This window comes from Sprattus sprattus (assembly GCF_963457725.1).
Source record: "Sprattus sprattus genome assembly, chromosome: 12".
NCBI lineage: Eukaryota > Metazoa > Chordata > Actinopteri > Clupeiformes > Clupeidae > Sprattus > Sprattus sprattus.
Window position 1 is genome coordinate 3,966,521 of NC_137910.1, and position 26,520 is coordinate 3,993,040.

At 46.7% G+C, this 26,520-nt stretch overlaps 1 protein-coding gene across 6 annotated transcripts in view; it reads right to left on the bottom strand.

The window, feature by feature from the left end:
* gbf1 (golgi brefeldin A resistant guanine nucleotide exchange factor 1) overlaps positions 1–26,520 on the bottom strand; it is a 102,703-nt gene that overhangs the window by 70,182 nt on the left and 6,001 nt on the right. The gene's annotated exons all lie outside the window — the stretch shown is intronic.

The following is a 26,520-nucleotide window of genomic DNA, read 5'->3' on the forward strand; positions in this document are numbered from 1 at the left end:
TGCATCTGTCTGATCATCTCAGGCCAAGAAAAATCAACACACACACACCCAAAAGAGCCACCCTTGGGCACCGGTGTGGGTGTGTGCCATCCGTCAGCGTGTGTGTTGAGTGTGTGTATTGTTGTGGCGCGGGTGTGAGAGGGCTATATCAGGCTCAGACCTATAGATCTCTGCTGCTGAGAGGGGGAGGCCTCCTGGCCTGAGCTGCTGGATTAGGATGACCTATACTTGACTGGCCAGTAACAGGGGCACCTCAGCGGTTCACAAGTTCAGCACCGACACACACACACACACACACACACACACACACACACACACACACACACACACACAACCTCTCTAACTTCTCAAAAACAGTGAACCCAGCACTACCTCAACTGAACACACATGCACGCTCTCACACACACACACACACACACACACACACACACACACACACACACACACACACAGACCGACAGACACACAGATCCCCAGCATACCCACCTCTCTTAATGTTCCCAGGTCGTAAATTGCGGTTCTGCGTGTTAGCACCCAGGGCAGTCTGGTTTAGCACACATTTTCAGGACGAGACTGGGATGCTTAGATGTCTGGCCCTGCTACAGACTGCAGCCATCTCCCAGAGGGCTAAAACCCTGTGTGTGTGTGTGTGTGTGTGTGTGTGTGTGTGTGTGTGTGTGTGTGTGTGTGTGTTGAGTGTCTGTTTCTGTGTTAGTGTATGTTTGTTTAAAAGTGTGTGTGTTGCTCTCCTTGAAGGCATGTATGTGTGTGTGTGTGTGTGTGTGTGTGTGTCTGTTTATGTGTTAGTGTATGTTTGTTTAAAAGTGTGTGTGTTGCGGCTCTCCTTGAATGCATGTGTGAGTGTGTGTGTGTGCGATATGGATTAACATTTGTTTCACAGTTTTTCACCTGTATGGACGTGATCATGTCATGGGATTTAAGTTCATAAACTTATAATACTATTGTATATTCCCAGTTGCAAAAGTCCCAAAATGATGCAAAAGACATAACATTTCAAAGAGTAAGAAGCTCAAGAAAGATTAAGGTATGACAACCGATGGCATCTGTGAGTCTCGTGATACCTTGGCCACTAGAATGGGGTCAGTTCACTCTCGGAGCAGCGTTTGGCTTGGCTGTGAGTACTGGTCTCCATGGCAACGGCTACACTGTAAGGTGCTGTTGCCTGCTGCTGCTGCTGCTGTCTGTGATGCTACTCCCCACTCTCTGCTGCTGCTGTCTGTGATGCTACTAGTTTGACTATGCCTGTGGCTAGTTTGACATACCTAACTATGGCTAGTTTGACATACCTAATTATGGCTAGTTTGACATACCTAACTCTGGCTAGTTTGACATACCTAACTATGGCTAGTTTGACATACCTAACTCTGGCTAGTTTGACATACCTAACTCTGGCTAGTTTGACATACCTAACTCTGGCTAGTTTGACATACCTAACTATGGCTAGTTTGACATACCTAACTCTGGCTAGTTTGACATACGTAACTATGGCTAGTTTGACATACCTAACTCTGGCTAGTTTGCAGCCACCATCTCAAGTACTCCTGATATCGTCCTGTGCAGCAAGCATCACAGGTGAAACCATGACAGGTTTGAACACACACACACACACACACACACACACACACACACACACACACACACACACACACACACACACACACACACTGCTGCTGGGATAGTCAGAGGGGACAGGCTACAGCCAAAAGCCACAGGAATCTCACACACATTCATACAAACACACAAACATTTTACAAGCTGAGGAGAGACCCTTTAGAGAGAGGGGAACCACAGGCGCCAATCAGGCGTATACACACTCACACCATCTCACACCATCTCACACACACACACACACACACACACACACACACACACACACACACACACACACACACACACACGCTAGCTAAAATACACATTCACTATTACACACAAAGGCAATACGACACAGAAATGTGCACATGTGAAAGGATATTAAAATCCAGACACACACACACACAGTCTATGACATACAATTATCTGCTCTGAATGTTTGCATGTGTGAGTGAGTGTGAGTATGTGTGTGCGTGTGTGTGTGTGTGTGTGTGTGTGTGTGTGTCCATATTCATTTCCAGAAGGTCTGTGCATGTGTGTGCGAGAGAGGGAGAGAGATAGAGAGAGGGAGGGAGGGAGTGATGAGGTGGTACGGTATTCAGGGGGAGCTGGCAGTGGTCATATATCGGCAGGTCTATTTTGCCTTCACAGCTCTCAACACCTCCTTGTTGTCCCTGGTTGTTAGCATGCCCCCCCTCCCCTCCACCGTCCCCAACCCCCCACCCCCTTTCAGCTGTGTACCCCCCTCTCCTCCCCAGACACCCCACTACTCCCTCCCCCCCGCCGAGCTCCAGACTCCCTCCCCTGTCAGCAAGAGGGCTTTTGGCAAAATTTGTAATCGGGCGGCGCTGATCCCAGTCTATTTAAGACGGGCCGGCCGTCAACAGGTTCTGCTGCGTGCTGGCAGCCCCCTCTTGTCTCTGACGGTCACACACACACACACACACACACACACACTCACTTACCCACACACAAAGACTAGCAGTCAGTCAAGTTCCCAAGTCGTGCCTCTCTAACCTTAGAACCAAGAGTTTAAGTCTGGGCAAAGCTTAGCTCATAACCAGAAGAGTTCCCATGGGGCTATGCAAAGAGTCCATAATGAAAAGGTTCTATGTAAACACACACACACACACACACACACACACACACACACGTAAACCTTTAAGTTCTAAACCTCTACATGGGCCTGCTTAAGGACCATTCTTCTTCTGAGGGTAGTGTGTGTGTTTATTTAAGCCCACTGAGACACTGGCAGTTGTTCAACCATTCTTCCCCCCCCCCCACTCACATACACAGAGAGAGAGAGAGACACACACAGAAACACACACACACACACACCCCTTGCCCTACCCCTCACACACACCGTCTGCTGCCCAGCCTGACGCCAGGGGAAGGTTCTGAGGCGGGTGCCCCCTGCGTCCAGCTGCCAGCTATAATGGGCACAGCCGTGTCAGGAGAGCCTGTGTGGGTGAGTGTGTGTGTGTGTGTGTGTGTGTGTGGGGGGGGGGGGGGGGGGGGGGGGGGGGGGGCTCTGAGCCTGTGTGTGTAATCTGCTTGAAGTGTTTGATGGGAGACAGGAGAGGAGGGACTATGGGGTCAGGGATCAAACGGAGATGGACACCGAATACAAGCAAGACCCTATGCCTCAATAGTAGGGGTGCCACATAAGCCACGTTACGGCCACCATATTTGGGGCCACAATATGATATTACTGCAATTTTGTACTTTTTACAATAAAGTCCTGTGATTCCATTATATGATTGCGATTTATTTTTCCCATCTATAACGCTTCTTTATATGGCGCTGTGACACAAGAGAAGTACGATGTCCTGTGCCATATTTTGGACTTCAGAAGCAAACGTTAATCAGAGATTAAATCACAATATAAAAAAAAAAAAATGACGGTACTTGACACCGCTGTATCGATATATATATATTGTGCTGAAACATATAGCAATACTATATTGACATTCAACACTGACACAAGGTTTACTGTTTCTTACACACACACACACACACACACACACACACACACACACACACAGACACAGACACAGACACAGACACAGACACAGACACACACACACACACACAACTAAGGACTACACTATGTTCATGCTGACGGTCAAATTTAGTATTAAAAGAATATAAGCGCAGATCTAGAAGAAGAGTCTTAAAAACAGCCAAGACGTGGTCTGGGAGGGGGGGGCACATCTGCCTAGGGTCAGCCTGAGAACAAGACAGAAGAAGACGCGGTGTGGAGGTCCAGGGAGCGTCTAAAGGGCTGTAGAGATGGAACCCATGTAACTCAACTGGTAAAGGGAACGAGCCTAGAGGGAAGACTATAAGTCCCTGTAGACTAAATGCCTGCTAACTTCTAAATGTTAAAGGCTCTGAAAGTGTAGAGCCTAGCACTGGTACACGGACAGATCACGTATGCGGTTGTGTGTGTGAAGCACAGATAGATGATGTATGAGATTGTGTATGCCGTTGTGTGTGTGTGTGTGTGTGTATATGTGTGTGTGTGTGTGTGTGTGAGAAGCACAGAAAAATCATGTATGCAGTTGTGTGTGTGTGAAGCACAGAAAGATCATGTATGCTATTGTGTGTGGGTGTGTGTGGGTGTGTGTGTGTGTGTGTATGTGTGTAGCACAGATAGATGATGTATGCGGTTGTGTGTATGTGAAGCACAGAAGACAGATGATGTATGCAGTTGTGAGTGTATGTGTGTGTGTGTTAGCACAGATAGATGATGTATGCGGGTGTGTGTGTGTGTGGAACATTACTGCGAGCTCAGTGTGTCAGAGAGAGTGATGAGGCATGTAATGTGTGTGCCGTGATTCCTGCTGATGTGTGTCTGGAGAAGCGCCAGCGCTAACACCCCTCATACCCACACACACACACACACACACACACCATTACAAGCACAAGCACACAAGCACACACACACACACACACACACACACACACACACACACACACACACACTACAAGCACATAAACACACTACATCACAAGCACACTCACGCCACTTTTACAAACACACACACACACACACACTACATCACAAGCACACTCACGCCACTATTACAAACACACACACACACACACACACACACACACACACACACACACACACAATACAAACACATTAGACCCAATGAGAGAGCAAGGACACACACACATATAGCCTACACACACACACACACATACACAATTAGCTCAACATAGGATATACCTGCAAATCAGGACGTATATTTAGGAAGCAAACACAGATGTGCAGTTACTGTACACCAACATACCAAAATGCAGGCACGTACGCGCACGCACACACACACACACACACACAAACACACACACACACACACACGGCATAAATCAGAGTAACAGTGTGAGGCTGAGGCCCCTAAATGAGATGGAAATCCAGGGGATGATGAATCTGGCCCTCCTAACCCTCCTCAGGGGCCTCACCTTTCACCTTTGACCCCTAGGGTTCCCCTCAACAATACAGACAACACAGTCATACACAACAACTTCCAAACATCTCACACACACACACACACACACACAGACACAGACACACACACACACAGACACACACAGACACACACACACACAACAAGGCTGTGTCACATGATAATAAAACGCTTCCAAAAAGACACAGAACACCCTGTTGCTTAATCACCTACATCGCCACGGAAATAAAATATCAAAAAATAAAAAACAACCCACATGACAACACCGACGATAACCAACCAAAACAAAATGAATACCATACAATAACCTAACAAACTGTCCAAAAAAATCCACAAACACACCCCCACAACCAGTCATACCACACCTGTGTTGGTACAAATTCGCCCTGTTTCTCTTCACTATTAGAGTGAAGCTAATCAGTTAGCAGTAGTGTGACGCTCCCTCCACATAGATAGCAGAACCTGCTCACGGTCGTCCCTGCTGCATTAAGATCAAATCACTTCAGGGACATTAGCATAGCACAATGTTATACAATGTTATACGCAGCCAACTGCCTAGACTGGGTGGCAACTCTGATGAACAAACATGCAGAATCTCTCCATTAAGGAGGGGGGGGGGGGGGGGGGGGGGGGGGGTGAGGACTCGCACATGAGGGCCAAGGTCTTTAAGATGCTGTTTCTGATCTGGCCACACACACACACACACACACACACACACACACACACACACACACACACACACACACACACACACACACACACACACACACACACACACACACACACACACACACACACACACACACACACACACACACACACACACACACACACACACACACACACACACACACACACACACGTCAGTTAGTCTAGAAGTCTACTGTGAGATCAGGTCAGGATCCAAATCCCACACTCCTGCTGATAGCCACCATTCAATCAGTCATCTGGCACGTGCCTCTATCCAAAGCAACATGTAAGTGAGGTACAATGATAGTAAATGGCAGTCCAGCAACACACACATAGAAGGCGAAGTACTGTGACCAAATGTGTTTTGCTTCACGTCACATAGGGCTTCCCCCTGAGTGAGGACTGAGGGACAAGGTCTTTAAGATGCTGTTTCTGATCTGGCTGTCTTGTGACACATCAACGGCATCCCTCTCTATGGCCAGCGCTATGACTGCGGCCGTGCGTCTGTCTGTCTGTCTGTCTGTCTCTGTGTGTGAGAGATTGAGTTCTCCCTCATGTGTGAAGAGGTTTATTAGGCCAGTCCATCACAGCAGTGTTGGCTGCACTGAGGGACGTCCCAGGCTTAAGACAGCCAACGCCACACAGGCAAGAAGAGGCGCCTGGGCCATACTAATGCAGAGCCCCATACTTCTGCTCTAACCCCCGATGGCCAGTGCACACACACACACACACACACACACCACCTCCTCCTCCTCCGGTCTCAAGCTCCTGGGCCTCTGCTGGTGGGGATTAAGCCGCTCTCACTCACAGACGTACACACACACACAAGACAAGACAGCCAGACACGACAGCTTCATTCTGTAGTCTCACTGCATCCTCTCTCTCACTTCACAAAACCCTCTCGCTACCCTCATATACATCACACACACACACACACACACACACACACACACACAAATAAAAAACACCCAAATAAAGCCATGAATAAAAGCCCAGGCTGGTTATTCAGCGAGTGACCATATAAAAGGCATATGTTGAGTATGCAGAGGATTCAGACTGCTCTCCCCAAACAAACGCCTCCGATGCGGAGAAGGCTTGTGGCTAACGCTAACATCTATTTATTGCTTTACAGGGGACTGAGAGGTCAAGCCTGTGCCATTCACAAAAGACTTTGTAGACATCCACCTAGGTGAGGGCTCCTTCTCATTGTGACCGCCATAGCTCTAGCTCTAGCGCTTGCTGTCATATAGTGTCAAAATCTAATTTTTGTTCGGCTGGCGAGATTATATACTTACTCTACACCAATACTGAAACTTGGTTGTAGGCCCACACGTCTGATATGGAATATAAGGTTTGTGTCCCTAGGTGTGTGTTTCCCTTTGTGCTAGCACCCCCTAAATTGGGGTGGGCTCAAAGGACTTTCTGGGCAACCGCTCAAAAAAAGCTTTGCGAAAAAAAATCGCAAAAATTTGATAGCAAGCTGGCCTCTAGTAGCCTGGTGACACCAGCCTACATATTTCCGCCTGAATTGATTTCAAGCTCATACTCAGTCTGGCCCAACCCCGTTGACAATCGTTTCCCGGCCTCAAAATCCAACCGCACCAATCAGCGAACAGTTCAGAGCTGTGACGCAAAACTCGCCTTGGAGGAAGAGACACGAAAAGCTATCGGGAAAGTTGTCTCAACTCTCGAGAACATCAGAAAATTAAAAGGAGAACAAGAGTATTGTCTTGTAAGTTTAATGATTGGAAAGGACGTCGTAGCTCTTCTCCCAACTGGCTTTGGGAAGAGTTTAATCTACCGAATGCTTACCAAACGTTGCTGATTGGTTAAGGGAACTCCAATGATTTTAAACCTCAAGCTAAGCACCCGCCCATCTCGGAAACAAAAATGCACGGGGTTAGGCCAGACTGGCTGACGGAATGAAATGGAGTCACAGGCTGGTAATGGCCAGGCTAGGCCTCTAGTAGGAACACCATCATAATTTAGCCCATTAAGATTCATGGGCTAGCGTCACCCATTGAAAAATGTAGCACTTCACTTGGCAATATCATGTAATGTACATTTTCAAACTTCACAAAACGCAACACCATGGATCACTACCACATTCTATGGATTCATGCCAAAGAGACATTTCATCCATGGGCTGCTGCAACCGACACACCACCGCGTCGGCTAAAATTCTGGAATTTGCAGATACTTGGCTACATTTGCTCCAATTGGCTCACTTGACGAAATGGCCACCAACGGCCAAACGGCCAAATTCAGTAGCCAACATATGTATGATTCCCAACTTAATTAAATTGTGTAGTAGAGGTTAAGCGATATAAATTAAAACTTTTATCACAGTATTTGACAGTACCGTACTTTTTTTTTTATCTTGGGTGATGACCAAACCGTGTGTGTGTGTGTGTCTGTAAGTAAGTGAGCGAATGAGTAAGTGAGTGAGTGTCTGTGTGGTTGGGTAGTTGTGAGGTTATAACAGAGGCCACAGCAGGTTTAGAGTCACGAGGTGACACACACCACACCAAAGACACAGTTACGGGGTGCTCATGTCAAACAGACTACAGCCTATGGGCCCTTAAAACACACACACACACACACACATCTATGCTGTGAAGTGTGTGTGTGTGAGTTTGTAAACTACAGCCCGTGTTTGAGTATGGCATCTTTACGGCCTATCTGGATGAGTGAGCTGAGCATGTATGTATGTGGCTGCATGTCCTCCATTCATGATTTGTGCGTACATGTGTGGCTCGTCCTCCAGGGCAGACAGCTACTCTTGTGTGTGTGTGTGTGTGTGTGTGTGCGTACATGTGTGGCTCGTCCTCCAGGGCAGACAGCTAAAGTGCTCTTGACGTGACCCGCTAGCTGCTCATGATTTAGCGTCCTCTCCCTCCCCGTAATCAGACAGGAGGGCAGTGGGAGCCGGAAAAACATCCGTCTTTTACATGCCAGCCCTTATTTAAAATAGAGCTTCTCCGTGTCAACAACACAGACAACACACACACACACACACACACACACAGGCCACACACACACACACACAGGTCAGTTAGTCTAGAAGTCTGTGAGATCAGGTCAGGATACTGTGAGATCAGGTCAGGATCCAATCACACACTCCTGCTAATAGCCACCATTCAATCAGTCATCTGGCACGTGCCTCTATCCAAAGCAACATGTAAGTGAGGTACAATGATAGTAAATGGCAGTCCAGCAACACACACGGCGAAGGCGAAGTACTGTGACCAAATGTGTTTTGCTTCACGTCACATATGGATATGTGGAGTGGGCAACTCAATTCTGCATTCTAGATAATAACCAATACCCGACCATAGTGTAGGCTACAATCGCAACAGGATTGCGCTTAAAATTAAAATATTCTAATATGATGCAATTAGAAACTGTCAAACTGTTCTGCTGAGCAACTTTACACTTGCGTAAGACAAAGAGTTTTAATTATTAGGATGTACTGCTTTTTTTTGTGGCAGGAGAAATTGCTGGGAGAGGTCAACCATGGAGGAATATTTTGACCATTATAGTGTTTAAAATCAAGCATAGGCTAACCCCTTAACTGTCACAATGGTACTACGAGACGATACCATAAACCCTTTATTTGTCATACAGCATCAGCAGAATGTGGTTTGGACCCACAAACCTGGCCTAGCTAAGTGAATTACTCATCTTTTAAGAGGTTGCTAACATTCACTGTTATCAAACAAACCCAAAGGGGGCTTTAGAGGTCGTTTACATGGAGCCTAGTTTGTCAATCTGATACGGATAGCTAATACAGATAGCCCTATCATACATACGAACACTCTCTATCCGCACCTTGTTTCCACAACGATCGCAGTCCGGGGTAGAAAGTGAGTAGATTTGAATCGGTACGGGGGCTGGTGTTCGTCTGCACGGTTTCACGCAACCTGATGACGTCACTGCCCCACGTGATCTTTTCGCCATCTCCAACCAATATATACAGCCGCGGAAAAAATTAAGAGACCACTTCAAAATTATCAGTTTCTCTGGTTTTACTATTTATTGGTATGTGTTAAAGTAAAATGTACATTTTAGTTTTAGTCTATAACCTACTGGCAACATTCCTACCAAATTTCAAATAAAAATATTGTCATTTAGATCATTTATTTGCAGAAAAATGACAATTGGTCAAAATAGCAAAATTGATGCAGTGTCTTCAGATCTCGAATAATGCAAAGAAAACAAGCTCATATTCATTTTTAAACTACACAATACTAATGCTTACACTTAGGAAGAGTTCAGAAATCAATATTTGGTGGAATAACCTTGATTTAAAATCACAACTTTCATGTGTCTTGGCATGCTCTCCACCAGTCTTTCACATTGCCGTTGGGTGACTTTATGCTACTCCTGGCGCAAGAATTCAAGCAGCTCGGCTTCTTTTCATGGCTTGTGACCATCCATCTTCCTCTTGATCACATTTCAGAGGTTTTTGATGGGATTCAGGTCTCGAAATTGGGCTGGCCATGACAGGGTCCTGATCTGGTGGTACTCCATCCACACCTTTACTGGCCTGGCTGTGTGGCATGGAGCATTGCCCTGCTGGAAAAAACATTTCTCAGAGTTGGGGAACATTGTCAGAGCAAAAGGAAGCAAGTTTTTCTTCCGGGACAACGTTGTACTTTGCCTGGCTGAGGTTTGTAAAAGACCATAAGGATTGAAAAAGCGGACTGGAGGTTCTTCTAAGTTCGTCTTCTCTGATGAGTCCGATTTTACAGTAGGTGCAAGACTCTCTGGCTTGTAGGCCTCTCCAGGTCTCCGTCTAACCATCAGACGACCATGTGTTGGGCAAAGCTGAAAATTGGACTCATCAGAGAAGACGAACTAGAAGACCCTCCAGTCCGCTTTTTTCAATCCTTATGGTCTTTTACAAACCTCAGCCAGGCAAAGTACAACGTTGTCCCGGAAGAAAAACTTGCTTCCTTTAGCTCTGACAATGTTCCCCAACTCTGAGAAATGTTTTTTCCAGCAGGGCAATGCTCCATGCCACACAGCCAGGCCAGTAAAGGTGTGGATGGAGTACCACCAGATCAGGACCCTGTCATGGCCAGCCCAATTTCGAGACCTGAATCCCATCAAAAACCTCTGAAATGTGATCAAAAGGAAGATGGATGGTCACAAGCCATGAAAAGAAGCCGAGCTGCTTGAATTCTTGCGCCAGGAGTAGCATAAAGTCACCCAACGGCAATGTGAAAGACTGGTGGAGAGCATGCCAAGACACATGAAAGTTGTGATTTTAAATCAAGGTTTTTCCACCAAATATTGATTTCTGAACTCTTCCTAAGTGTAAGCATTAGTATTGTGTAGTTTAAAAATGAATATGAGCTTGTTTTCTTTGCATTATTCGAGATCTGAAGACACTGAATCTTTTTTGCTATTTTGACCAATTGTCATTTTTCTGCAAATAAATGATGTAAATGACAATATTTTTATTTGAAATTTGGTAGGAATGTTGCCAGTAGGTTATAGAATAAAACAAAAATGTACATTTTACTTTAACACATACCAATAAATAGTAAAACCAGAGAAACTGATAATTTTGAAGTGGTCTCTTAATTTTTTCCGCGGCTGTATATGACTTGTTCTCCCTTAAAATCTCACTCGTGGTGGGCCTCGAATTCACTAACATTAACCCAGTCTTCTGATTTTTGATTAGCCCCCTATCTTGATCTAATTCTTCTTATTCAGACGTAACATAACTTTCATGACCACAAATATAAATTGGCCAGCGATTTAATTTGCTTTTTTATTCATAAATGTATGTAAAATGCTCGGAGCAATGCATCATGGGAAATGGGATGACAGACATGTCATGTTACTGTTCCAAACTCTTTATTATCAATAGAAAAAATAATTCATTTTCGCATATCCTTTAGTCTGACCACTGATATTAACTATCATAATGTAATGTTGTTAATTGGAGCTTGAATGTCTTGTGTAATGTGTTTATCCTCGTGCTGTGAAGTACCTTCTTCTAGGTTTTTCACGTTTTTTTCAGTTGTGTAAATAAAGCGCTAAAGCGCCACCCACAGGCGTGAGGTATGTACTACAGTCGGTTCACCACAATCTGCTGCCTCCGTGTTTACGCAAATCTCTCGTTGCCAGCCTCCGTATTTACGAAATTAAAAGATTCGATTGGTGTGAAAAGTAAATCAGATTCGGAGGCCCTAGACTTCGTGTGCATAGCACCTTAGGCGCGGATGTTACGTCCACCAATTAGCAATAGAACAATTTAATTGGCTGGTCAACATACACGCAGAGGTGTGTGTGTGTGTGTGTGTGTGTGTACACAAGAGCAATAGAGAGAGATCTGCACCATTCTTCCCTGTTAAAATGCAGTCATGTTTTAAATGCATGCTGATGGCAACCTGTGAAGCCTATACTGCGCATACTTGATATTACGAATATCCGGCATAAAATAACATCGAATGTATCAAAACATTTTCGACATAGAGTCCAGTCCAGTGCTCACTCACACTCACACAAACTCACACAAACACACACACACACACACACACACACACATCTGATAAACAGGGGTGTGCTGCCTTATCTTGAGTCATGGAGGATTCTGGACTGAACAGAGTGATGAAGCACGGACCCAGACTGCTTGACCGAAAGCACGGATTTAAAAACAGGAGAGGTGTAAAAATGTTCGTCCTCGAGGTGCCAACATCCGGGACAGGGGTCGCCTTGTCCTCCTCGTGTTAGGGGCGAGGCGGAGGGGCAGGCGGGCGACAGGCGGGCCCCCGCTAAATTTAAACGTCATGTGGGGCCCCCGGGGGTAATTTTAGAGAGGGCCCCTCGTTTGCACTTCCAAGGAGGACACTTGCCACCTCCAAATATTATCAATACGGCCTCGTTTCAGCGGCCGCGAAAATACCTCCGAACACACACACACGCCCGAACACACACACACACACACGCCTGAACACACACACACACACACACACACACACACACACACACACACACCATCACAATGTCACCACATGCCAGGTCCCTGTCACTCTTGCACTGTTTTTAGAGTGACTGTCCCAGCTAGGACACATACACAAACACACACACACACACACACACACACACACACACACACTAAAAAACACACAGACACACACACACAATGCTTAAGCCCCAGTCAGCCGCATGGAGTACAAAGATGAGCCCGCAGGGTAATATATTTGGCCTTACGGAGCCAATTACCACCTCATAAGAATCTGCTTAACACAACGTTAACGGCAGATCCTGGCAGCAAACACACACACACACACACACACACACACACACACACACACACACACACACAATAAAACGCTCAGACACCTTTCTTCAGCTACTGCTCCATGGCACAGGTGATGGCAACAAAACTTGTTCAATTCAGTTCAGTTCAGTTCAGTTCAGTTCAGTTCAGTTCAGTTCAGTTCAGTTCAGTTCAGTTCAGTTCAGTTCAGTTCAGTTCAGTTCAGTTCAGTTCAGTTCAGTTCAGTTCAGTTCAGTTCAGTTCAGTTCAGTTCAGTTCAGTTCAGTTCAGTTCAGTTCAGTTCAGTTCAATTCAATTCAGTTTGTTCACAGGGAACACCAGCTCCGTAACCTCACCTGACACACAAGGGACACGGTCATTGGGCACAGACAGGTAACACACCTGTACAGCCAGGTAACATCTGCTGCTGCACCACCACAGACACATTTAGCACTGGGCCTATGCTATACAGGTGACAGGTGTCAACACTGCTTTACCTGCACAGGGACACGTACACACCCAACCCTAGCTCACCGTGAAGGTATTCACCGTGATAGGAAACTGCACTTTAAGAGCTTTTAAATATATATATATATTATAAAACTATATTAACAATGCAATGATGATATGATGGGAACAAATGATATTTGGTAATAGCGGCATGATGGATTTGGTGGAGTAAAAACTGGTAAAAAAATTGTATTTTTGTGTGTGTGTGCGTGCTCTATAGTTCTGGGTGTGTGTGTACATTTATGCTTCTTTGTGTGTGCCCCCACCCTTTTGGTGTGTGTGTGTGTGTGTGTGAGCGTGAGGAGTCATTGTGCATTCAGCAGGCTGCAGGTAATTAGACTGCAGTGTTTGCTCATGATCACAGGCTGGGCCAAGAGGATTAGCAGAGACCCGTGGACAGATGAGCAGCGGGAGAGTGTCCCTCCACCGGCAGTGTGTGTGAGGGCCTGCCTTAATCCACAACCCGTGTGTGTGTGTGTGTGTGTGTGTGTGTGTGTGTGTGTGTGTGTGTGTGTGTGTGTGTGTCTCCAAATGCTGGTTGCATATTGTTCTAGGGGGAATGAAATTAAATTAAAATATCTGCATCCCACATTCACTGGTCCTTTCTCCTGTCACGCCCTCCCAGATGACTAAAGTTTCCTATCTATCTAATATATGAATCTATATAATATATGACTTTCACTTTTTGAATCGAATTACAGAAATAAATCATCAAAAAGTTGATAGCTATCCATAGCTCATACAGGTGCATCTCAAAAAATGTGATTATCATCAAAAAGTTGATTTATTTCTGTAATTCAGTGCACTGTCTGCTTTCTTAGCCGTGTGGACAACCACAGAGGTGGTAATCTGATTTTTTGAGATGCACCTGTATGAGCTATGGATCCATACAGCATATTTCTGTGGTCGTGCTCCACCACAGTGATTCTGTGTGTGTGTGTGTGTGTGTGTGTGTGTTGGTGTGTGTGTGTTTTTGGCTTGTGTATGGTTTTGTGAGCTTGTGTCTACTTGAGTCAGTGCTGGCGGTTACACGGTGTGTTTGTGTCTGATGTGTGTGTGTGTGTCTCCAAGAGTTGGGGTTAGGGACTGTGTTCCGCTGCCCTCTGTGGTTGTCGACACGGCTAAGAAAGCAGACAGTGCACTGATTGATGTGAGAGCCTGTGTGTGTGTGTGTGTGTGTAGGGGCGTGCTTGCTGAGGGACTCTCCCCTGCGCTCACACACTCTACACTCCACACTCCAGAGGAGGGGTGGTAACACATGTGTCACCTCCGCTCACACACACACACCCACCCACCCACCCACCCTCACACACACACACACACACACACACACACACACACCCACCCTCACACACACACACACACACACACACACATCCAGCTCCAGGGCCTAAGCCCGTGCTGTCAGTCCCCCGTTAGAGGGCTGTTAAGTGGGCAGATTTACAGCTAGAGACCCCACCAGTGCTGGAGGTGTCCGTCCGCCCCCCCCCCTGTAGAGGTGATGGGGGCACATTAATCACACACAACGACAGACCTTTTTACTGTAGTAGGACAGGGCACATCCACACACACACACACACACACACACACACACACACACACACAATGCCAGCTGTCCGATGGAATTCCCTGGCGTCACCCATTCTATAATAGCAATGGCAGCCAGAGGGACAAAGCACATTCAAGCACCTTATATCAAAAGGGGCCTGTGTAACATCAGAGTGTGTGTAACTTCCAGGCCTGGCCCTTGAGCGCAGGAGACAAGTGTGTTAAAAGGCCGAGGCCAAGACTAAGACTAGGACTAAGACCCCCTCCTCTGACGCTGCGCTGCCCCCCGGTGTCCCCCGCAGAAGAAGACGGGGGGGGGGGGGGGGGGGTCGGGACAGCAGAGCAGAGGGACAGGGTGGAAAAGCCCCTCTCCGTTCTGGAATTCAAGAAACGGGGGAGGGAAGGAGACCCGCCGCAGGGGACCGTAGTTACAAGATTCCTTCCAGCCAGACCAGGAGTGTGGCTCTCTCCCTCTCTCTCTTTCCATCCGCTCTTCATCCCTCCATCAATTGCTCTTTCCATCCCCCAAGGTCCTCCAGTCACAGAGTCAAGTGTCACACGGGCCAGGGTGAGAAGAGAGAGATGCAGAGAGAGAGAGAGAGAAGGAGAAAAGGAGAGATGGTGACAGAGAGACAGAAACAGAGAGGGGTAGGGAGGGAGACAGAGAAAGAGAGGGAGGGAGAGAGAGGGTGTTTCTGCACCACTCTCTCTCTCTCTGCATCAGAAAGGTGTGTGAGAGAGGAATGCAGAGAGACAGAGAGAGAAAGAGAGAGAGAGAGATAGGTGAGAGAGAGAATGATGGAGACAGAGAGAGAGGTGTGAGAGAGTGATAGACTGATGGAGACAGAGAGAGTGATGGAGAAAGAGAGAGAGATGAGACAGAGAGAGACAGAGAGACAGAGAGAGAGAGTGATGGGGACAGAGAGACAGAGAGAGAGAGAGAGAGAGAGAGAGAGAGTGATGGAGACAGAGAGAGTGATGGAGACAGAGAGAGTGATGAGACAGAGAGAGTGATGAGACAGAGAGAGAGTGATGGCGACAGAGTGATGGAGACAGAGAGACAGAGAGAGAGAGAGAGAGAGAGAGAGATGAGACAGAGAAGGAGTGATGGAGACAGAGAGAGTGATGGAGACACAGAGAGAGAGAGAGATGAGACAGAGAGAGAGTGATGGAGACAGAGAGAGAGTGATGGAGACAGAGAGAGAGAGAGAGAGAGATGGGGACAGAGAGAGAAAGAGAAAGAGAGAGAGAGAGTGAGTATATTAGAGACTGGCGTAGAGACAGTGAGTGATGGGCTGCTGTAACTGTGCCTGGGGCCTCAGGGCTTAGGTTAATGGCTGCTCCCTGAGGCTTTCCTACATGTGTTCCACGGAGCTCTGATCCTGGGACCGGCCTCCACAGATCTCAGTAAATATCAAAGGCTCTGCCTACACCACACATCAGCCCACAAAGCTACAGACGCACACCCTCTCTCCCTGTGTGTGTGTGTCTGTGTGTGTGTCACTGATACTAAAAACAGAGGGAGCTCTGTGTGTGTCTGTGTGTGTGTGTGTGTGTGTGTGTGTGTGTGTGTGCGCATCTCCATCTAACCGGAGGCCGGTATGTGTTTCACTGATGCTGAAAACTGGACAAACAGTGGAGAATGAGTGTGTGTGTGTGTGTGTGTGTGTGTTTGTGTAGCGTAGCAGTCCTCAGACTTGGTGGTCGGGGAGGTCATGTGAGGGCAGACGCCTTAAGGACACGAGTAAACATATTGGCATAAGTAAGTGTCATACGTGAGTTACGTCTGTTGGCATTCCAGCGGTCACCATGGAGATGTATGTACAGGGCATAGATCGGGTGGCCGATGGGCAGAGAGGGATGATTTGAGGGGTGGGGGGCAAGCTCAACACCCCCGTTCCGAAAATAGGCGATGATAGGAATCACCGTCCCCAGCTCAGGCTGGCAGTGCCCGTGCGAGAGCGCCGCTGGGCACATAAATCAAACACGCAGGGACGTGGACATGGAAGGGTTTGGGGCTTATCTTTAGCCACACGGGCACCCGGCTGGAAATACTGTGTCACCATACCTTAACCGTTAACCAGCCGGGACTAAGTTTAGATGGCGACGGCACAGGATGACACGTGGGGGGGGGGGGGGGGGGGGAGGGGGGGGACTGATCAGAGCTAAAAGAGGCCGATAAATAGAAGAAATCAATTCACTCCATAAAAGACCAAAACTGCTTGATTTGTCAGCCCAGGTTTTGCCACGGCGTGATTTGTATCACATTTTATGAGGTGGAGGAGCGCGACAAAATTGTCTCTTCAAAAGCTCCCAATTTCCCCACACAAAAGGAAGAGGAGCTGTGTGTTACATTTATTCACCTGAGAAGGAATGTTTTTTTTTTAAAAAACGCCATTAGTATTAATATATTACTCCTCTGGTGTCCTTGAGTCTCTTCGAGATGTATAGCTTGACTGGATAAAAAAAAGGAAGGGGGGGGGGGGGGGGGGAGAAACAAGCCAAGCTCATTCTGCTGTAATTTCTCTGTGCCCTAACAAGACAGCTGAGCGTGCCGTCCTTTGTTGGGGGGGACGGTGAGGTAATTATCTGAAAGGTCACTGTGGGAAACGATCAAAGCGCTGCGCCACGGCAACCAGTCCAACAGCAGTCCCAAGCACCTCGCATCGACCCCACCGGCGGAATCCAGTCAATTAAGAGTGTGCTTGTGAATTTCTTTACTGTTAAAAGAGACTGAAAAAAAGGAGAAAGAGACAGAGGAGAGAGAGAGAGAAAGGGAAAGTGTGTGTGTGTGTGTGTGTGTGTGTGTGTGTGTGTGTGTGGGTGTGTGTGTGAGTGAGGGAGAGAAAGCGAAAGAGAGACAGGAAGAGAGGGAGAGCTGTCAGTCATGGTGGGGCCAAGCTTTGCGTGTGTGAGAAATCTCAGCGCTGTATTTGTGTGAATGAAAATGAGCGGATTTACAGCCTCAGCAGACCTGTCAAAAACCCCACCTTCCTCTCAGACCGGGGGGGGGGATTTACGTGACAACCCCAGACTGGAGCCGAGCACTGCATAACAAAATGAGAAAATCAAATGAGAGACAGACAGAGAGAGAGTGTGAGAGAGAGAGAGAGAGAGAAAGTGATTGTGTTTGGGTGTAAAATAAGAAAGAAAGAAAGAAAAAAAAAGTAAGAAAAAATTGAAAGAAAGAAAAAAGAGAAAAATAAAAATAAAAATAAAAAATTAGACAAAGGGACAGCAGGTACAAAACTGACTGAGGGTCTCCCTCTCCCTCTCCCTCTCCCTCTCCCTCTCCCTCTCCCTCTCCCTCTCCCTCTCCCTCTCCCTCTCCTAGGGTCAGTGGCGCTCTGTAATAAGGTAATGGTGAATTATTCAACGGGGGATTGAGTTGATCCTGCCAGATATCCCTCTGTGGAGTTAACCAGGCCCAGAGCCTGGGATCGCCAGTCAGCAACCTGCTCAGCAGGAAGACACCCCCACGCCGACCTTCCCACTGCAAATCCTCACGCTTTCCGGAGGACACGGGATTGGGAATGGTGCGGGATTGGGAATGGTGGCCGGAGTAAGACACAAAACAGCGAGGCCAGACGCCTATTCATCACGGTCGAGACGTTTGTTTGCAATTCCGGAGCAGCGGAGGATTAGCCAACACATGTCCAAGGGGCTAGCACTGTCAGCGGTGATGTGCTCACACACACACACACACACACACACACACAGAAACACACACACACACACACACACACCACTCCATAGACACATAAGCACACAGTCACAAACGCAGAGAAAATCACAGAGAAGCACACACATAGCAGTAACCGGTTTTACAAGCTGTTCTATCATATTCAAAGATGACGGCACAAGGCACATACAAAAACAGAGGACAACAATAACCGAATACAAAGAATAACAAAGACAAGCAGGACTGCACTTATGGCTTCAAGATCGCATGTGAACATACAATCACAGTGTACACCGAACGCATGAAGAATGCAGACTTTCTGCTTCATCAGTAGATTTCTCTTAAGCAACTTTAAACAGTTCCTTCTGCTCTGACTTTGACAAGAACAGCAGTGTGTGTGTGTGTGTGTGTGTGTCTGGGTGTTCAGCTTTAGAGTGGCATGCCTAGGAGAAGATGTAGATACGAGCGGCAGTGGGAACCTCCGGCAGACTGAACTGATGACCTCCTGAGTTAAGGGTGACAGGAACACGGGGTCACCACCACTGGCCTCCCCTTTTGTTATTCTTTCATAAAAAGAGAATTTAAAGTCAAAGGAGCTGCTCTTTATCCCTCGCTGGGATCCTTCAGATAACTTTGCAGCCAAATGGAAGTGGATGCGCCAATCACTGAGAACAGCTGCATATTACCTGGACCTGACCCCGGTCCTTGTAAACAGAGGCAATATTGTAGGTGAACTGCTTCTTTTTAGAAAACAACATGCCACTACACCTGTTATACTAACCAGTCTACTGGTCCACTGTGATAACTAGCATATTCCTCACCTCAGCTGATAACTAGCATATTCCTCACCGCAGCTGATAACTAGCATATTCCACACCACTGCTGATAACTAGTATATTCCACACCGCGGCTGATAACTAGTATATTCCTCACCGCAGCTGATAACTAGCATATTCCACACCACTGCTGATAACTAGTATATTCCTCACCACTGTGATAACTAGCATATTCCTCACCACTGTGATAACTAGCATATTCCACACCGCAGCTGATAACTAGCATATTCCTCACCGCAGCTGATAACTAGCATATTCCTCACCGCAGCTGATAACTAGCATATTCCACACCGCAGCTGATAACTAGCATATTCCTCACCACTGTGATAACTAGCATATTCCTCACCACTGTGATAACTAGCATATTCCTCACCTCAGCTGATAACTAGCATATTCCTCACCGCAGCTGATAACTAGCATATTCCTCACCACTGTGATAACTAGCATATTCCTCACCACTGTGATAACTAGCATATTCCTCACCACTGTGATAACTAGCATATTCCACACCGCAGCTGATAACTAGCATATTCCTCACCGCAGCTGATAACTAGCATATTCCTCACCGCAGCTGATAACTAGCATATTCCACACCGCAGCTGATAACTAGCATATTCCTCACCACTGTGATAACTAGCATATTCCTCACCACTGTGATAACTAGCATATTCCTCACCTCAGCTGATAACTAGCATATTCCTCACCGCAGCTGATAACTAGCATATTCCTCACCGCAGCTGATAACTAGCATATTCCACACCGCAGCTGATAACTAGCATATTCCTCACCACTGTGATAACTAGCATATTCCTCACCACTGTGATAACTAGCATATTCCTCACCTCAGCTGATAACTAGCATATTCCTCACCGCAGCTGATAACTAGCATATTCCTCACCACTGTGATAACTAGCATATTCCTCACCGCAGCTGATAACTAGCATATTCCTCACCACTGTGATAACTAGCATATTCCTCACCACTGTGATAACTAGCATATTCCTCACCACTGTGATAACTAGCATATTCCTCACCACTGTGATAACTAGCATATTCCTCACCGCAGCTGATAACTAGCATATTCCTCACCACTGTGATAACTAGCATATTCCTCACCACTGTGATAACTAGCATATTCCTCACCGCAGCTGATGTGCAGAAATTGAGCAACTAGGTCAAGCAGCAGAACTAATCAAACTGAACTACCCCTCCTGGTGTGGCTTGACCCTGCGGTGAGCCCAACTCCTTCCTGGCCCTTCTCGGTGTGAGAGTGTGTGTGTGTGTGTGTGTGGGGGGGGGGGGGGGGGGGGGGGGTGGGTCATTATGGAAGTTGTGGAGCTGAACAGCCCCAACTCTTTTCTAAAATGCTGTTCAACACTCGCTGTTTCCGAAACGAGGAAGAGGCAGGGACGGAGGGAGGGAGGGAGGGTGGAGGAGAAGAAAAAAAAAGAAAAAAAAAACTGCACTGCCTCACCATTCCAGGATCTCCTCCTCTCCTCTTTTTTTTTTTTTTTTGTTTTTTTGCGGAAGGAGACAACACTTCCTTTCCCAGAACAATCTATCTCAGTGGATGACAGGACTCCCTGCTAAATTTACCCAGCCCTTGCTGGAGCTGACATGAGTCCAGCTGCAGGCTAGCACATGGTCCTGTCAATCTCCCTCCACTGGAGGGGGGGGGGGGGGGGGCGGTCAGAGAGAATGGAACCTTTATTGGGAGGTGGGGTGGGGGGGGGTGAGGGGAGTCTTTAGGGAGTGCGGTACATTTTTTTTTGGCGGAGTCTTTTGTAGTAAAAAAAAAAAAAAAAGAATGGGGGGGGATGGAATACACAGTGTGAATGGAATCACCGAGCTTTCAGTAAGATGACAGCTGGGACAGTGGGGATTGCAGGCCACCCAGCGAAACTCACTCTCTCTCAGGAGCACACACACACACACACACACACACACACACACACATATACTTTACTTAAAGAGACATGCAGGTTGCATAGCCAACACAATAGAAGCAGTACTGAAATCAAAGGAACGGTCTTCCACAACACAGGCAGTAACAGCAAGAACACAGACACACACACCTTCCATATCCACCTGGCTCACCTCACCCATCAGACACACTCAGTCAACGGGAGCAACACTTCACACTCCCCATGACAATCGAAGACACACACACACACACACACACACACACACACACACACACACACACACACATTTAATTTGATTAGTTGTGTGTGTGACCTTTGTACCCGAGGTGTACTGTTGCTCTGATCCCCTGTCCTCATTCCGAAACACAGATAAGACAGATAGATAGACAGACAGACAGACAGACAGACAGACAGACAGACAGATAGATAGACAGACAGACACAGACAGACAGGAGAGAAAGGAAGAGACAGACATACAGACACAGACAGACAGACAGACAGACAGACAAAGACAGACACACACAGACACACAGACACACTGTACGAGAGAGTTATAAAAATGACTAAACAGAAGACAAACAGAAACAGAAAGAAAGTAAGATCATGAGTATAGGCCAGCTCCAGCACCCAGACGGATGGACGAAGGCCTCCGCACACTAGCACACGCCCAGACTGGAGGAGGTTATTATTTATTCATGTTTAGGGCTGGAGACAGTAGTGTTTATCCCATGTTCATCAACAGGGCTGTAACGAGCTCCTCGTCTGTCATCCAGGAGCTTTCATACCCCATCACAGAGGCCTGACCCCACACACACACACACACACACACACACACACACACACACACACTTTCATACCCCATCACAGAGGCCTGACCCCACACACACACACACACACACACACACACACACTTTCATACCCCATCACAGAGGCCTGACCCCGCACACACACACACACACACACACACACACACTTTCATACCCTATCACAGAGGCCTGACCCAACCCTCCCCACTGATGGCCTCGGCAGGAGACGTGTAGGCCCACTTATTGGGCTGCGTTAAGAAACCTCAGCAAATGTCCTTCAGAGAAAAGAGCTTTGAAAACAGATTCTATTGGTTGCGAGAAAACAATGCCAGCGAATGTCACATCCACCAACAGGCCTATTTTGTAAGATATTCATGAAATTCTTAATCCACAGTCTTTGCTACATCCTAGGTTTATGCTAAGGCTTGGTACACCGTCAGACCTGAACATCCATAACAACAGGCTATTGAAAACAGATGTAGGAAATAACCATCGCATCAGGAGTGTTAATGCAAAATTACAAAAACACTTATTATTGCTTTCATTACTTCAAGTTGCTGGCTAGCTAACTGCTTTTTCTTATTTTGTGTTTTATTTTTAACCCATTTAACTGCGGGGACAAAATAAACTTTAAAACCTACTTCAGATTCTCACCAACCACTGTTTTGTTTTTCTTTCCTTTCGTATCACCTGCTCGATTGTTTTGAGTAGTATGACAGGTAGTTGGATTTCATGGTGTTTGTTGCTGCCCTGTAGCCTCATAAAGAGCTTCTAGCAGAGCTAAATGGTATGGGGACCCCATGAGGGGTTTCTGGACATGTCATTGTAGTCTCCTGCATGATATCATAGATTTCAAGGGGTTTCTCACGTAATTGTCGTTGCTGTGGACTAACCTAATGAGCGGTCCTCGAGGACCCCCCTTCCAGCTCAGGGCCCGAGGCAACTGCCTGCTTTGCCAACCCTAATGCAATGCCCGTCGCAGAATGATGGTGGAAAAAAATAACACCACACACACAGAGACAGAGACAGAGACAGAGACAGAGAGAGAGACCAGCACTATACACACAGAGACAGACCAGCACTATACTCACAGAGAGAGACAGACAGACTAGCTACATGTGAGGCGCAACGGTGAGAATAATGAAAATGTTTAGTCACACTTGACAGATTCTTGGTCGCATGCGTGAAAATGGTAACACCACCACCACCTCACACACCGCCTCTCAGTCAGTCACACACACACACACACACACACACACACACACACACACACACACACACACACACACACACACACACACACACACACACACACACACACACACCACTTAGGACAGGATCACCTCTCACTATGCTGTACACCGTGCAGCGTGAGACTCTTAATAGATTGATGTTAACGAGGACAGAGTGCCGTTGAAATGGCAAACACATGTCTGCCTGTTTAACATACTGAAGCACCCCAGAGCACGTCTGGTTCCTCATTACAGTGTTCTAGAAATATCTAGAAAGACATCTAGAGAGAGGGCAGGTGAAGCATTGGAAGAGATGATCAGGTAACAGACTCTTTCCAGAGCTGTGACTGTCAAAGGCTATCAATGAGGTTCTATTCTACTGATTCTGAAAACTTATATTACTTATATAATTATTATAACTGATTAAATCCTCCATAGCATTGCTAGCAGTTGGGTTTCAGTACTTGAGCAACATGGCATTAATCCTCCCACTTTGAATGCTTGTTTGATTATTAAGTGGATATTATGGCGTGAGATACCAAAAGCAAATAAAACCCATCGCTGGCATCCACACCATCCACTGGTGGAGAGAGGGGCACTGAATCAGACAGTTGCCAGTGGAGGAGTTAACATGACGGACTCCCCTGACTCACCCTGGATGATATTTACAGTTGAGAGACGACAACACTGGAACAAGCAAACAAACAAACAAACAAACAAACAAACACACAAACAAACAGCAGTACCAGAACAAACAAGTGGCTACCTCTGAGGAGACACAGACACACACACAGACACACAGACACACAGACACACACAGACACACACACACACACACACACACAATGCAGGAGCGAGAAGGTCTAACAAGGTCTTTGGTGTTTTGGAGGAGAGGGGGAGGGTACAGATGAGTAGAGGACGGGCGGGGGGAAAAGCGTGGCGGATTCCTCCCAGGCCCCTCAACCAGCCGTGCCTGTCCATCTCACAGGCAGCAGCATTCCCTAGACAGAGAGGGAGAGATGGCGGGAGAGGTGGAGAGAGAGAGAGAGAGAGAGAGAGAGAGAGAGAGAGAGAGAGAGAGAGAGAGAGAGAGCGAGACGGAGAGAGAGCGAGACGGAGAGAGAGAGAGGGAGGGAGGGAGAGAGATGGAGAGAGAGAGAAAGCAAGAGAGAGACGGAGAGAGATGGCGGGAGAGGTGGAGCGAGAGAGAGAGAGAGAGAGAGAGAGAAAGAGAGAGAAAAAGAGAGCACGAGAGAGAGAGAGATGGCTGGAGAGACAGAGCTATATAGAGAGAGAAAAACAGAAAAAAATACAGAGAGCAAGATTGTGAGAAAGGGAAGGAGAGGGGAGAATGAGAAGGAGAGAAAGAGCGGGGGGGGGGGGGGGGGCACTAGGAGACTTCTAGTTACGACTCCAAAACACACCACATTCTTTGTTTCACCATCTCTCCTCTCTGCCACAACAACCATTGCAGAGAGATGACCACACCATGGCACAAATGCAGATCACCCACGGTAGTTTGGATTACTCACATTTGTGCCCACACACACACACACACACACAACTACACAAATCTCATTCAGTTAGAGTTGGGTTTAAGAAAGACAGACCAGATAATCCAGTAGTCAAGCAGTCGTTTAAGATATGGTTGCAATACAGGAAGCATTTTGGCTTGTAGGGTTCCTCTATTCATGCCCAGGTATCCCATCATCAGTTTTAAACCATCCATTATGGACTTGCCTTTCAATTATGGTCCGAGAGAGGTATGACATCTAATAATGACCTCTATGACAATGTTACTCTCATGTCCTTCAGTGACCTATTGTCTTAATTTAATCTCCCCTCATCTAACCTTTTCAGTTCTTTTCAAACCAGGCATTTTGTCCAGAAAAACTACCCTGATTTCCAGAACATTCCCCCTCAGACTCTGCCATCCTTCTCATGATAAACCCCAATAAGAGAGAGAATATCTCCCATTACTTCAGTTTAACACACAAAAGATTTATGGGAACAAGATCTAGGGCTTAATCTTGAAAAAGATCAGCGGGACAAACTCTTCTGTCTGTGCCCGACACGAGCTGATTCAATGTAAACTCCTACACAGGACTTACTACACCAATCATAGACTGTCTAAAATCTATCCCAATGTAGCTGTCACTTGTAATAGATACAGCCAGTCCCCTGCTGATCTCATACACATGTTTTGGTCATGTCCAAATACGTACAGACTTCTGGTCCAAAATATCTGATATCCTTCAAGTGGCTTAGCATTTTGTGGCTGACCCTCATCCCCTCTCTGCCCTCTTTGGTATCCCACACAACAACATCTTAGGCACGATACTCTATGGCCTTTTGCATTCCCCTGGCTTGGCACTTTATTTTGTTGATCTGGAAGCACAACTTGCTTCAATCCTGTAATCGGGTAGATACTGTAAATTTGAAAAAATGTGAGCATTGTTCAGTATCTCTTTCCTGATTTTATATCGTTGATGCACAATAAACATATATATAAAAAAAAAAAAAAAAGACAGACGAATGGCCTACTCACTAGTCTAGTTAAACCTGTTCATTCAGTCATTCATTCATCTGCCTACCCCATTCACATAGTTTATAATGCTCTTACAACCATCAGCAGAATAAGAATATAATGGAAAACGAAAGTAGCTGTTTGACATTCTGATCTTCGCTTTGTGGAATTCATGATTACCAATGATGGATAAGCCTGATTTGAGTTAACACAGTCTGGGCCAAATGAAGCTTCTTCTCAGCACTGTGTGAGTTAAACAAGGACTGATAGAGTAGGAGAATTCTTACCCACCCCAGAACACTTGCACTGCGCACACGTAACATTTACCTTAGCATGGGCGCTCATTACGGAGCATTTAGTTAGCTGATGAGCAAACAGCCAGTGGGTTGCAAGGGGCTCCT